Here is a 13,516-nt window from a genome sequence, read left to right as displayed (position 1 = left end):
CTTTCATGTCATCAGCTGGATCGCCATCTGCATGTCAACATGAAGACCTCAGCAGAGATTGCTGGGAAGTGTCTTCAAAACATGGTTCTATATTAGGGATGCACCGATCCGATACTCAGATCGGGTATCGGCTCCGATACTGCCATTTTTGCCATATCGGCCGGATGGGACCGATCCAAATCCGATATTGTGCTTGTACTATTCTGTGATATTGTTAAGCTCCACAAAAGGCACAAAAACATTAAAAAGCACCATAAAGTTTCCGTGCACTATATTCCAAGTGTTCTGAAGCCATTCCATAGTTTAATTTGAGGTACAGATAAATATTTAAGTCGTTAAGTTAAAGTTCACGTAAATGCCTCCCTCCGCTGCGGCTGTCAGGCCGGGTTCACACCGCACGCGTCAGCAGAGCGTAAGCAGCGCGTATTTTTTTCGGCGCCCATGTTAACAAATGAGAGCATTCACACCGCACGCAGAGGCTGCGCGGCAGCGCGTTACAGGAGCAGAGCAGAAGCAGCAGTGCCGCGATCGTTTCGGCGCTGGGTCTATTTTTGCTGCGCTGCTAACGCTCAATTAAAGTGAAAGTACACCTTTGATGGACAAAATAAATATAATTTCACACAAAAAGTGCTCAAAATGCACAGAATAAGCATATCTAGTGTGTTTTAACATAAAATTGAAGTATGTCAGGAAAGAAAATATTTATAGAAGATTTACTCATTTAAACTAGTTTTTAATTATTCAGCTTGGGTTCAAGTATGGTGTATTATAAAAAACTAAACTAAACTAGCCAGAAAATATGATATATAAACATTATTTTAGTTATTACACAGACAACAATATAGGCTCTTGCATACCTAAATCAAACCCGAGTTTGCTGGCTTTTCTCGCTGAGTTTACTGTGTTGTAAACATGTTCACGCGTCAGATGATGTAAAACACAAAGCTTACCTCATTTGTGTGCAGCAATGGATAACACAAGGCTATTTATTTTTATTTAACGTTTATATGCGAGTGTTGTACACCTTGCATGTTAACAAACTTTCAAGACTATCAAGTTTATAAATGACCAACTTATAAAAACAAATTTATAGGTGTCTTTGTAAAGAAATGCTCACCTTATATGCAGCTTCGAGCCGCTGCTGTGACGCTGTACAAACGCTTCCAGTGTGAATACTTGCGCGTCTCTGCAGCTGCAGTTCACGCTCACGCGCCGCTGACGCGTGCGGTGTGAACCCGGCCTCAGTCATTCTCCATTCAGCATTCAGACTGCGTGTCGCGTTCGGTTACGACAGTCAACACAATGAAACTCTCTCCAAGACGAATCAATGTTTCTATTATTATACTTCATCTGTAGACAACGATACCGGTAATACAATATGCATCAATATATCTTCACTTTGTGCTTTGAACTTTTCAATGCGGAGCGCTGCCGCTGCGCGCTGTGACTCCATGTTGCTTCAAGCGCATCATTCTGCACACGGGATGCGCATAAGCGCTTTGTGCCGCTCTGTATGGGAGCCGTTCATATTGTAATACTTTTGCGCAATGAAAGATTGTTAATAGCATTTTTTTTGTTCTGTCCTACCTATCATATGTTACTGCCTCATTAAAAAACTCCGCTATAAATTTAAAAGAAATGTCTTTTAATCTTATAGTATAGCCTATATTTATATAAATATATTTAGTTTATGTCATGTATGACTCAAACATTCATGAAAAACAAGCCATGAGTCATGGATGAAGGAATCAGCTGGACTCCTGTTTATTTTGAATGTCTACCAAGCTAGTGAAGCTATTGGGTTATTTACAGTTTTTTCACTGATGCACAATTATTTAATAAATAATTCACTACTGTTGCGGGAGAGGGAAAATAAGAGATATCGCTTTAAGACCACTATTTACGGGTGTTGTAGTCCTTAGCGAGATGCTTCATGGGTAATGTAGTTCAGATCAAGCGTGCTCGTGTGATAAAAATGTTCTCTCGCTGTGCTGTGCAAAAAGGAAGATTCTCCGTTGTTTTTCTGTTACCTCATTCAAGTCGATCCACCCAGGAGTTATTGTGAACCGTAACCCTGAAAACTTTACCCTGCAAGAATCAGTAAAATTGCATATATTGGTAAACTTTGTTCCACTCATCATTGCCCGAACGCTAACTAACGAGCTGTTACACCCCGCTGTGAATGGCCGAAGCGGAGAAAGTAACACTACATTTGTTTCTGCTTGTTATTTTGTTTAAGTAGTAATGTTTAAGTCAAGCCTAATACCTTGCACGAAAGAATGATCCCAGTTTCTTCCACACAGTGAGGCATACAGTTTATTATGTAATTTAGCACTTTTTTTTATTATTACTTGAATATCGGATTGGTATCGGTATCGGCCGATACTGAATCCCAGGTATCGGAATCGGTATCGGAAGCGAAAAAGGCGGATCGGTGCATCTCTATTCTATATGCAGTTTTATAGTGCATTAGGTGGCACTTCCTTTCCATTATGACAGCATGAGTTACTGCCAGCAGCGCTCATGCAATTACTTCCATGATCGAATGTACTGTCCTCTTGCCACATAGTGCCCCACTGAGTGGAACAAAACAAGCTATCAAGTTATCATCTGTCTAGCAGAAGGGTCCTGTAACACTAATTACATATAATGATGTTCTTTTCGGTTATGATTAAAACTAAAAAACATCACCAGGCTTGTTTTTCTCTATATCACATGTAAAGTAGCATGTTTCTGTGTTCGACTCGGCCTTTGTCCGTCACTCTGTCCCAGCAGTGGGGGGGTTTAGAGCTTGCTATTTATTCCCAGAACAGGAATATACAGGAAGCTAGAAAAGCAGATGGTGTTCTGTGCTAATGAGCCCTAACGCAATTCACCTGTTAGTATCTGAGTGCTGATTGGAGGGATGTTGGGAGAAGATATTAGTCGCCTGGTGAGAGTTCTTTAACACCTATGATGTCATACACAAATTCTATTTTAAATTTAGAGTGTGCCATGCAAAGTTTCCTATAACGTCTCTTACCGGAAGGATCTGGGTTTATGTGTGAGCCATACAAAATGAAAGGGAGAGGCTTACCATCTCAGTCTCAGATAGACGAGCAGATTACATGGACAAAGGGAATTGTGTCAGGGAGGTTAGAGTTACAGTGAGAGTACTGTTTGTACAGCGAGAGTACATGGTGTGCTGTACTGACAATCTTAAGAACGGCCTACTACACTTAGGCAGTGGTGTTAAAAAGTGCTGTGTACACAGGGGACGTGTTCACGGGGGATATTTTTAGAGGTTCTCCTCACCGTCAGATGAGGGGAAAGAATCAAGTGATGTTGATATCTCTGTGTAAAAGGAAAGGGAGATGGATGTAGAGATTCATTTTCTAGAAGGCCCCATGCCCTTTAGCATGAGTTCAGTAGTTTCCTTCTTAAAAAGGAAATTTCTTGGGAAAATCCTGAACTTTGGGAAAGCAGAATGTTAAATTGAGGTTGAAAAAGCTTTACATTTTTTTTTAGAGTGAGGGTTGACATGCTTCATATTGTGTTTGAATTAACTATGTTGAAATTATTAATAAATGTAATGCACTATATCATTCAAAATTTGGAGGTTGGTAGGATTTTTTTTTTTTTAAGTTTCTTATGCTCACCAAGGCTGCATTTATTTGATTGAAATAGTACAGTAAATAAAAAAATAAAAAACTACAGTAAAAAATTGTAATATTTCGAAATATTATTACAATTTAAAATAACTTTTTATTTGAATATACATATTTTTTTACATTTAATTTATTTCGGTGATGGTAAAGCTGAATTTTCGGCAGCCATTATTCTAGTCTTCAGTGTCCTTCAGAAATCATTCTTATATGCTAATATGGTGCTCAAGAAACATTTCTTATTATTAATATTAATTATGAATTATTTTTGTTGAAAAATGATAATTTTTTGCTGCCGTCTTTGTTGAATAGAAAGCTCAAATTAATTTAATGCATCCTTGCTGAATAGTATTATTTTCTTTTAAAAAAATTCTTACTGACCCCAAACTTTTGAACAGTTGTCTAAGCAATATCTCGCCTTAGACACAATGTTGCCAGTTACATTGTTTTTGCTCCACCAACAAAAATTCCAAACAAAGCGACAACATTATCAACCACAAGTCTCTGAGCAACACACAATAGTGGAATATTTATTTCCTCCTGAATGAGTGTTTTTAAAAGACCAGAGAATCAATAATTAAATGGTTCACTTATTGTGTTCTTGAATGAATCAGTATTTTGAATGAATCGTTTGAATACGAATGTCAAGCAATCAATGAAAAATCTCTGCCACTACTGCTTAAGATATTAATGTTTTATGTATTGTATGCTGAATATAAGTGTATTTTTTCAATTGTTTATATTTGAAATAGTGATAAAAATGAAGTGAAAAAAATGCCTGTGCAGTAAAACAACATTCACTTGTCTCATTGATCATGTTTACCTCGTGTGTGAGTGTTACTGGGGTATAACGGCAAGGAAAGCCTTACCGTGTGTGTCCTGTGGGACTGTGTCTCTCTTGGCTTGTCACCAGATAGGGCAGCATGTGACTCTTTAGGGACAGAGATCCCAGATCAGACTGTCTCAGTTACACAGGAAAGTCATTCAGCACGAAAAGCACAAAAGTCAAATCCCACAGAAAATATTTCGAAAACAAACTAATCACTTCATGACAGCATAGTATAAATTTATTGAAGAAGAAATTATGTGGGAGGAAAATGTGGCTCTATGTCAGTTCGAAATCACCATGTTATGTTTTTCAATCCATTCATTTGTGCATCACTGAGCCAGGAGGCTTTGAGTTTTGAGAGTGTGCCGTGGACATAAACGTGAGCGCATGACTGCACCAAGAAATCATTTAGGAAAAGCACTCATTTGGAGAGCAGACAGCTGACATGTTCACTGGCATGTTCAGATGAGTGAGATAAACTAATGTGGGTTTTTTTCTGCTGTTTGTGGTTGTGATTTGATCTCGCTCATTGTGTTGTGAAAAGAATGGGGAGTGGATGTGTTATTCATTCTGTGTCACCCTGACTGCAGCACTGGATACTGATTCATCCCTTTAAGCCAACGCTTTTATGCTTTCTTTCTTTCTTTTTTTTTTTTGCTTTGATTTGCTCAAGTCCCAATGCCTGTGATATTTTCACCACTGTAACGGATAGAGAGAGAGAGAGAGAGAGAGAGAGAGCTGGGAGTTTTTTGCTGAGAACAGCTGAGCCAAAAGGACATGATTATACAATTCAGCTCATATCGAGGTTTTTGATCCTGCATAATATGCATTTGCAAACTCTAACAAACGACTGCCCAAGCTTCTCCTTTCCATAGAACATAAATGCACGGTTATTTATAAGCTCCAAAAAGGTATCATAAAAGTGGTCTATATGACTTAAGTCTTTTGAAGTCATATGATAGCTTTGTGTGAGAAACAGACCAAAATTCAAAGTTTAAATTCACTGAAAATCTTCTGAATGGACTACAACAGTTGTATGGACTACAAAAATGGCACACCAACACCACTGACTGCAAATACAATTGATTAGTATGCATCTTGTGATTAAACTACGGAGCCCTGCACATGACATGCAAGAAAAAAAATTTAATCGTGCGCACGATTTACTAATTCGTTCCCTCGATTTACTAAATCTACATGTGCATGATTTATAAATCGAGGGAACGAAATAGTAAATCGTGCGCAAGTTTTAGTAAATCGAGGGAACGAATTAGTAAATCGTGCGCACGATTTAGCCTGCTATTTTTTTCCTGCATGTTATGTCCGGGGCTTCGTATTAAACACCATGATGTCATGCCTGCACCATTGACACATTTGACTTGAGAACTACAGTGAAGGGGAAGACTTTAATTTCAGCCTGTTCTGCAAAAATGTCATGTGAATTAAGACTTGGAATATAATGCATGGGTCGTGTGGGTCAAAATGATTGTTTTTTACTTTTTAAAAAGGTAAATTATTCAATTCTGCCTGTTTCAAAGAAGAAAGAATTGAAATATCGGGCGAAATATTCCTTTAAAGGGGTCATGTACTGCGTTGTTTTATTGTTTTGTAATGTTTCCTGGGGTGTACTTATAATGTTTGTATGCTTTTTACATCAAAAACTCTCATAATTTAGAAATAAATTGCACTTTTCCTACCCTAATTTTAGCCCTCTTATTTGAACGCTCTGTTTTAAGGGGCGTGTCTGCTGTGAGACTTCAATGTAAACGCCCACTGCTGTGATTGGCTAACATCTTTGCAATATAAAAATAGCTAAGTATTACTCTCTTGAAAACTTTAGCACATTATTACTATTACAGCTCTCAAGGTTAACTAATCGTGAAAAGTGTTGATTATAGCATTACACTTACATCTATGGCATTATATTCAGATCGTGGCATGGAAGGTTGCAGTAATGAACATTGTAGCCAATCACACACATGTTGTTGAGCGCATGAAAGCATTGCAACTCAATTTCTGCACACTAACGAATGCTTTCATCACAAATAACAGTGCGAACTCGATGTAACTAAGACATTCGTTGAATAAAATGGGAGTTTTGGCATGAGTCCAGAACTCAGTGACTGATAAACTTGTGCTGTTTGATTGACAACTCCAGCGTGCGCTGTTTGATTGACAGCTCTAGCGATCGTAAAGGGAGCGTTCTTTGGTCGCTTTCTATATATAATTTAATCACCTACTAAGAGAAACAACGTGAAGTTGACCGTTTAGTCACTGGTTTGATTTACTGACACATAGACCATCTGACTGTACATGAATCATTACATACCAGATCCGGCATTAGAATTAACACAGTTACTTACATGTTGTTGCATTACTGTTGAGTCCATAATGTAAAAGTCTGTTTGCAAAGCCTGCGCCGAAATGCGATTGATTTACCAAAGAATCCACAGTGAAATGTACTGAATACAAATAAATTAAGCTCAACTGAGACATTCACATTGTTAAAAAATGAATAACCATATTTCTAGCATTAGGATCCTTTTAAAGGTAATGTTATTTTTAGCCCTGTATCGCTCTTCTCTCCTCCTCATCTCTCTAACACACCAGTGGGCAGGGCTAACGTTACAATGATGAAGTAGGCGTTGATTTTTTCTGCAGATGTGGCATTTCACCTATCTATGACATAGATAGGCACATTCCAGAATCAGTCGTTCGATGGGCCTGGTGTCAATAAAAGCTTTTATTGGACTAACAAGGAAGTTTTCAGTTCTGAAACTTACAGGATATTCTTATAGTACGATGACTTCTTATGTATCTAAAGCTCAAAGAAAAGTTGATTTCTCAATTCATGACCCCTTTAAACACTATTTCCACTTTGACCTTCCACTATAGACCTAATGTACCCAAAACCACTCTAAAAAAAAAAGAGTGAAGCCTTGTTTAAAGAGGAGAGTTTCCACAAGCCAGCTAGACAGCAGTATGTATTTGAGGTTATGGAGTTGAGCACACAGACACACACACAATCAGTCACAGCTCATTTCAGCCCCCTTTATCAGTCTGCACACATTTTATAACTGATGTTGAAGCGCAGACTGATTTGTTCCAGTTTCCACACAGAGAAATAGATCTCTTGACACAACAGAATTTGTGAGACTTTTTACTGTACCCCTACAAAAGTTTCCAAAACACACTCTGAGGCAGTGAAAAGAAAACCGTGATCAGTGAGTTTAAAGGGTTAGTTCACCCAAACATGAAAATTCTGTCATTAATTACTCACCCTCATGTCGTTCCACACCCGTAAGACCTTCATTCATCTTCGGAACACGAATCATTTGTTTTGAATTAGTAGTTCGGAGCGTGTGTCAAACTGCCAAAGTCACGTAAACTATTGAAGTTTCAAAACACTTACGACGTAACGCAGCCCCATTTACTGAAATCAAGTGATTTTGGTGCTCTGAACCACTGATTCGAAACAAATGATTCGTAAAGCTTTGAAGCTTCATGAAGCAGTGTTTTGAACTGTTTTAAATATGTTTTTAGTAGCTTTCTGGGCATTGAAAAAGGGATTGTTATTGCTGGCGATGCAGGCCTTACTGAGCCATCGGATTTTATCAAAAATATCTTAATTTGTGTTCCGAAAATGAACGAAGGTCTTACAGGTGTGGAACGACATGAGGGTGAGTAATTAATGACATAATTTTCATTTTTGTGTGAACTAAGCCTTAAAATTTTCTTGTATTATGTCAGATTTAACCGGCTCTCATTACACTTTGTTTTCATCTTTTCTTCTTTTATGAAAGAGTCTGGGGTTGATCTGAACAAACCCACAATGTGTTCACAGAGAGACTTTAAAGGAGGATCAAAGAGATATAATGAAAGTTTACTTTTGGTTGCACAGTGGGTTTTGGGTTGCTCATGTGCTAAAGTGAGACAAACATTTCAGCAGCATTTCAGGGTTCTGCTTTGGTGAAATGCAATCCACTACATCACTGCAGGGAATGGATAGTTTGCTGGAACGTTTACTTCAGGATGACACCAGGTCCAGTGATTTGGCAGAGAGTTGTCTAGGTTGAATTACTGTTGACAAATTGTCAGTTTAAAGATTCTTTATATCATGCTGTGGTTCTGTGTATACAAAGTGCACTATTTGCCTTTATATTTGAGAGTTCTAATCAAAAAGTTTTTGTTTTCAGTGTATACTAATAGAGGCAACCTTCTGTCTCTCACTTCCAGTTACATGTGTTTTTTGTGTCTCTGTCCCTCCTTTTGTATCTTTTGGTTCACTTGGCCAGAATCGTACAACAAACAGTAACCTTTTCAGCCTATTCATTCAGTGTGTACTTGCCCACAGAGTAGAGTTCTGTTTAACACACATTCACAGCACACAAAGACCACTGACGGAAGTACAGCCACATTTTTGAAAGATAAACCATAGCAACAGAAACAAAAGTAAGTTTTGTTTTGTGATGGATGATTGTTAGGTTTACATGATCCATTGATCTTTTTCTTCTCTACCCCATAAGCAGCTGCAGCCATAGGGTTGAAGTAATTTCCCAGTGAGGGGTGTTGGGTCTCTGGAGGGGAGCAGCTCTAATGAGACCTGATCTGTGGCTTGCTGCTCCATGGCTCATCAGACGCATTCATCACTCTGGTGTGTATTAATCTTCTCTTTATGAACAGAGACTCAGAAGGAGAGAGAGAGAGAACCAGAAAGAGTGCGTCATAAGGCTTGAATGCTGCCATATTGTCATAACACATTTTCACACATTCCCCCCCAAAAAAATATTATTTTGATGTATGACAGACTAAAGAAATAGCACTTTTAATCACCAATGGTGGACACTAACAAAGTATTTTGACTATTCTACTGTGGGTATTTTTATTTTGGGATTTCATTTAATCTTATAAAAAATACCTGTAAAAAACTAAACAAATTTACACAGTAAAATACCAGTTTCCATTGAAACAGTAATATACCATAAAACAGTGCATTCTGGGTAATATTTGTCATTTTAAGAAAAGAGTCCCACTAGCTGCGTCCGAAATCGAATACTTCTCTACTATATAGTACGCGAAAAACAGTATGCGAACAGAGTAGTATGTCCGAATTCATAGTATTCGAAAAACAGTAGGCGAAAAGTACCTGGATGACTTACTACTTCCGGCGAGATTCTGAAGTGCGCATACGATGGACACTTTACTATCCCATGAGGCCACGGGAGAGGATTTGTAAATGGAGTTGAAGGGGCGTAACTGACGCTGGTGGGTCATGTGAGAGTAACAACATGGCAGATGTAGTACGTCCGAATTCATCTCTGGCAATGTGACGTCACATTAGCCACAGGCCCCGCCCACGAATGTTGACAGACACTGCCGTTTTAACATAGAACCGCCCTGAGCGAGTCCACAACCAGTTTACACAGTCCGCCATTGCTGCACTGACGAGAATGTCTCCCAAGCGTTTTAGGTGTTCTGTAGCTGGATGGATTAATCCACATAGCTCTCTCCATTTACTCCCTAAATCTGAGCTGCTGAAGACGAGGTGGATTCATTTTGTTTTCGAGGAAAATGCTCCCTCAACCCTACCGAAATTCTGCGCCAATCATTTCACACCGGACTGCTTTGTGAACCAATGTCAATACAAAGGGACAATACAAAACATACAGTCTCCAGAGTGATACTGGATACGGCAGTAATGAAGGTAAGAGCACTTTATTACAGTTCATCGGAATTGATTTACGGATATAAAGTTTACCAGTTTATTAAGCACCACCCAAAAAGGCATAAGGTCTTTATATATCTGTTTACTGTTAGTTGTAACGAGTGTTTCTGTGTACTTCGCTGTGTATCTTGATGATAATGCAAGGGAGAGAGAGAGTTTATGGATAATATTTTAATGCACACTTGCACTTTTTTATTAAGCTCTTACAGTGATTTTCTATAGTGGAAACAGACGCTTCATCTTTTGTGTGAAGTACAATAAACGTTATAAAACTCATCGGTAAACTGGCTTGTACTAATATAGTGGAGGTGGAGTCGCGGTATCAAACTTCCGCCCAGACGACTGCGTCATCATTGATGTATTTTAAATAGGCTATATAAATCATACATAATTTAAAATTCTACCTATAAAATAATAGGCTATTCTGTTTCTAGAGCAATAATATTTTTGAAACAGCAAATTCAGTAGATAAACTCAATATAATATGCCACTAGAAACAACTCTAAAATGTCAGAAACAATCCTGCCATTTTAAATAAAGTTGAACTAACGTTACAGGAGATCGATTGCTGTAGATAGTGCTCTATAATTAATTAGAGTAGGCTATCATTAGTTTTGTCCTGCTAATTATTATTTTATACCCATAAAAATAATTAGTGACTGCCAGATAACGATCACCTGCTTTTTCCCAACATGGCTAACGTTAGGCGTGTTATCTTAACTAATAACATTTATTAATTCGCTTATAAAGCCCACGTTTAACATTACCAAAAAAAGTTCAGTGATCCGTCAGATCCTGTAGGTCGGTTAGTACAGTTTACTGCTGAACAACACATTTTGTTGGTGTGAAATAACACAGAAATCGAAAATTATTAGTTAGTTATATATCTTCAATCTCCCCTCAAAGCTCCAACAGTCCTCAGAGAAGCTGTCAGTCACAACTGTCAATCACAACGACACGCCCCATTTCTATAGCATCAAATTGCTAGCTAAAATCAAACTTATCACAAAAACGAACAATTGAATATATCAGCGTGATAACAACTACCTTAAATGTTCAAAACCATCTTTCAGAAAATTTTATTTGAAGCGTAATTTATTTTTTTGTTTTGACTTTGTTTTGGTTTATGACCTGTACTGCATCCAGCCACCAGGGGGCGATCAAAGAGACCGCAGCTTCACTTTTCAGGACGTAAGAGGCACACCCGGTCCTGACTGAATCCTGACAGGGGAGAATGAGCTCTTGAAGCTCCGCCCTCTTAGGCCAGCGCAGCAGCTCATTTGCATTTAAAGGGCACACACTGAAACAGCGCGTTTTTGGCAATTTTAACATGCTATAAAAAATGATCTGTGGGGTATTTTGAGCTAAAACGTCACATACACATTCCGGGGACATCATGAGACTCATTTTACATCTTGTAAAAGGGGGCATAATAGGTCACCTTTAAATTTAAATGTAGTACCTACTCAACAGTACGCGATTTCGGACGGAGCCATAGGCTACTTTCTCTAAAACAACAAATAATATTACCCAGAATGCATTGTTTTATGGTATATTACTGTTTCAATGGAAAACAGTATTTTACTGTGTAAATTTGTTTCTTTTTTTACAGTTATTTTTTTTAGACTGTATATTACAATATCAAATTTGAATTATATTGAAGTAAATAAGTACAGTAACATAAGATAAATAAATCAACAATGATAACGGTATCGTTTTCAAAAACTTGCACTTTGAAACCCATTTTCAGGCCCCCAAAACGCTGTTGTCATGTAAATGAATGGCCAAAACGCATAAAAAGTTTTCCATTTTAGTTGAAAACGGTGTTGTGTAAACAGCCCCTTACTTATAACACAACTTATACACACAGAGTAAACAAAGGAAGCTAAATGAAATGCAGGTGAAACTAATCAGTAACTATGAAAACAAAATGGCACACACTAGGGAACTAGGTCAACCAAACAGGGAACACAGGGAAACAGGAACAGACCAAAACCAAACTAAAACACAAATGAACTAACAGAACGAAACAAAACAAAACACACGGGGCTCCTAGTACATAAGTACTTTGACTTTTCATACTTAAGTACGTACATACTTACGTAATTTTAATTAACTTTAATTTGAAAAGAGTACTTAACTTTTAACACTGAAGTAAAAGTATCAGTACTTTAACTCAATTACAGTATTTAAGTACTTCGACCGACACTGCTAATCACTCCCTTTATAGTCTGCAATCAGTCTCCTTGACTGCTGACATTTTGTGACTGTTTAAATCCCCCATAAATGCCAGCATCTGAAAACATCCGCTCTGCTTTTTGCTGATGCTCTATGTCTTTGGTCGCCATGGAGATCTGAACCACAGTACCTTTACAAAACAGCTGTCTGCAGTACCTTAGCTAGCATTGCTAGAGGAAAGACAGTTACAGTAAGATCCATCCTATAGCATGTCATCTTCAATAGGAACTTATTTAGTACCTGTAAACCTCATGCTATTTACACAAGAAAATACATGAATCTCCATTTAATCTCCCATTTCAAGTATTTCTTGCATTTCTTTGATGTCTGTTTATTGCTGCTCAGGCGACATGTACAGAAGCTCATGGTCATTAGATTCTGTGCACGTCTATCACAAGTGAGAATATTCATGCAGTTGGAGGAATGAATTAAACTGAGGCCTGTATCTGCACATAGGATTATAAAACTCTATTAATGAGTAAACAAATACTGTAAAAACGAACACACGGCAACTTTACTTTGAACAAGTTCACATTTTTTACATCGCAACACCCAGTGATTACAGAAGTGCAGACCCTTAGAAACTTTAGTGCACCTGTATGGTCCTTTAAAACAGGAAGTGTATGAGGAAGAGCACAAAGGAGGATGTGGTCAAGTGTTTAAATACCTCACACGCCACAGTGAGATTCACCTAAAGACGGTTAACACTGCAACGTGTCTGCAAACCCACCGCAACAAAGAGGGCCTGTCCCTGCTCTACAGTTCTGCCATAACAAGACCTTTACAGACAGTTTAATGAGAGCTGGCAGCACTGCTGCATTCTAAACATTTCTGCAACCTTCAGTTAGAACAAGGCCTGCAGTGCAGTGGGTCAGAATAGAGGTTTCAGCTTATCATCTGGATATGTTTATTTACATTCCTCTAAAGCAACCGTGTGCATCTGATGGTTGACGTCACAGTGTCTATGATCAGACGGGTTCAGGGTATGAACAACCAGAAGAAGACGGCAGATGTATCCTATCTCTTCTTCTAATTTACGAGCTTCTTCAGCTCTTCATAACATGTATAAACATTTGTAGC

Source organism: Ctenopharyngodon idella, chromosome 15, assembly GCF_019924925.1.
Source record: "Ctenopharyngodon idella isolate HZGC_01 chromosome 15, HZGC01, whole genome shotgun sequence".
NCBI classification, from domain to species: Eukaryota; Metazoa; Chordata; class Actinopteri; order Cypriniformes; family Xenocyprididae; genus Ctenopharyngodon; species Ctenopharyngodon idella.
Note: the sequence above shows the minus strand (reverse complement) of the source record.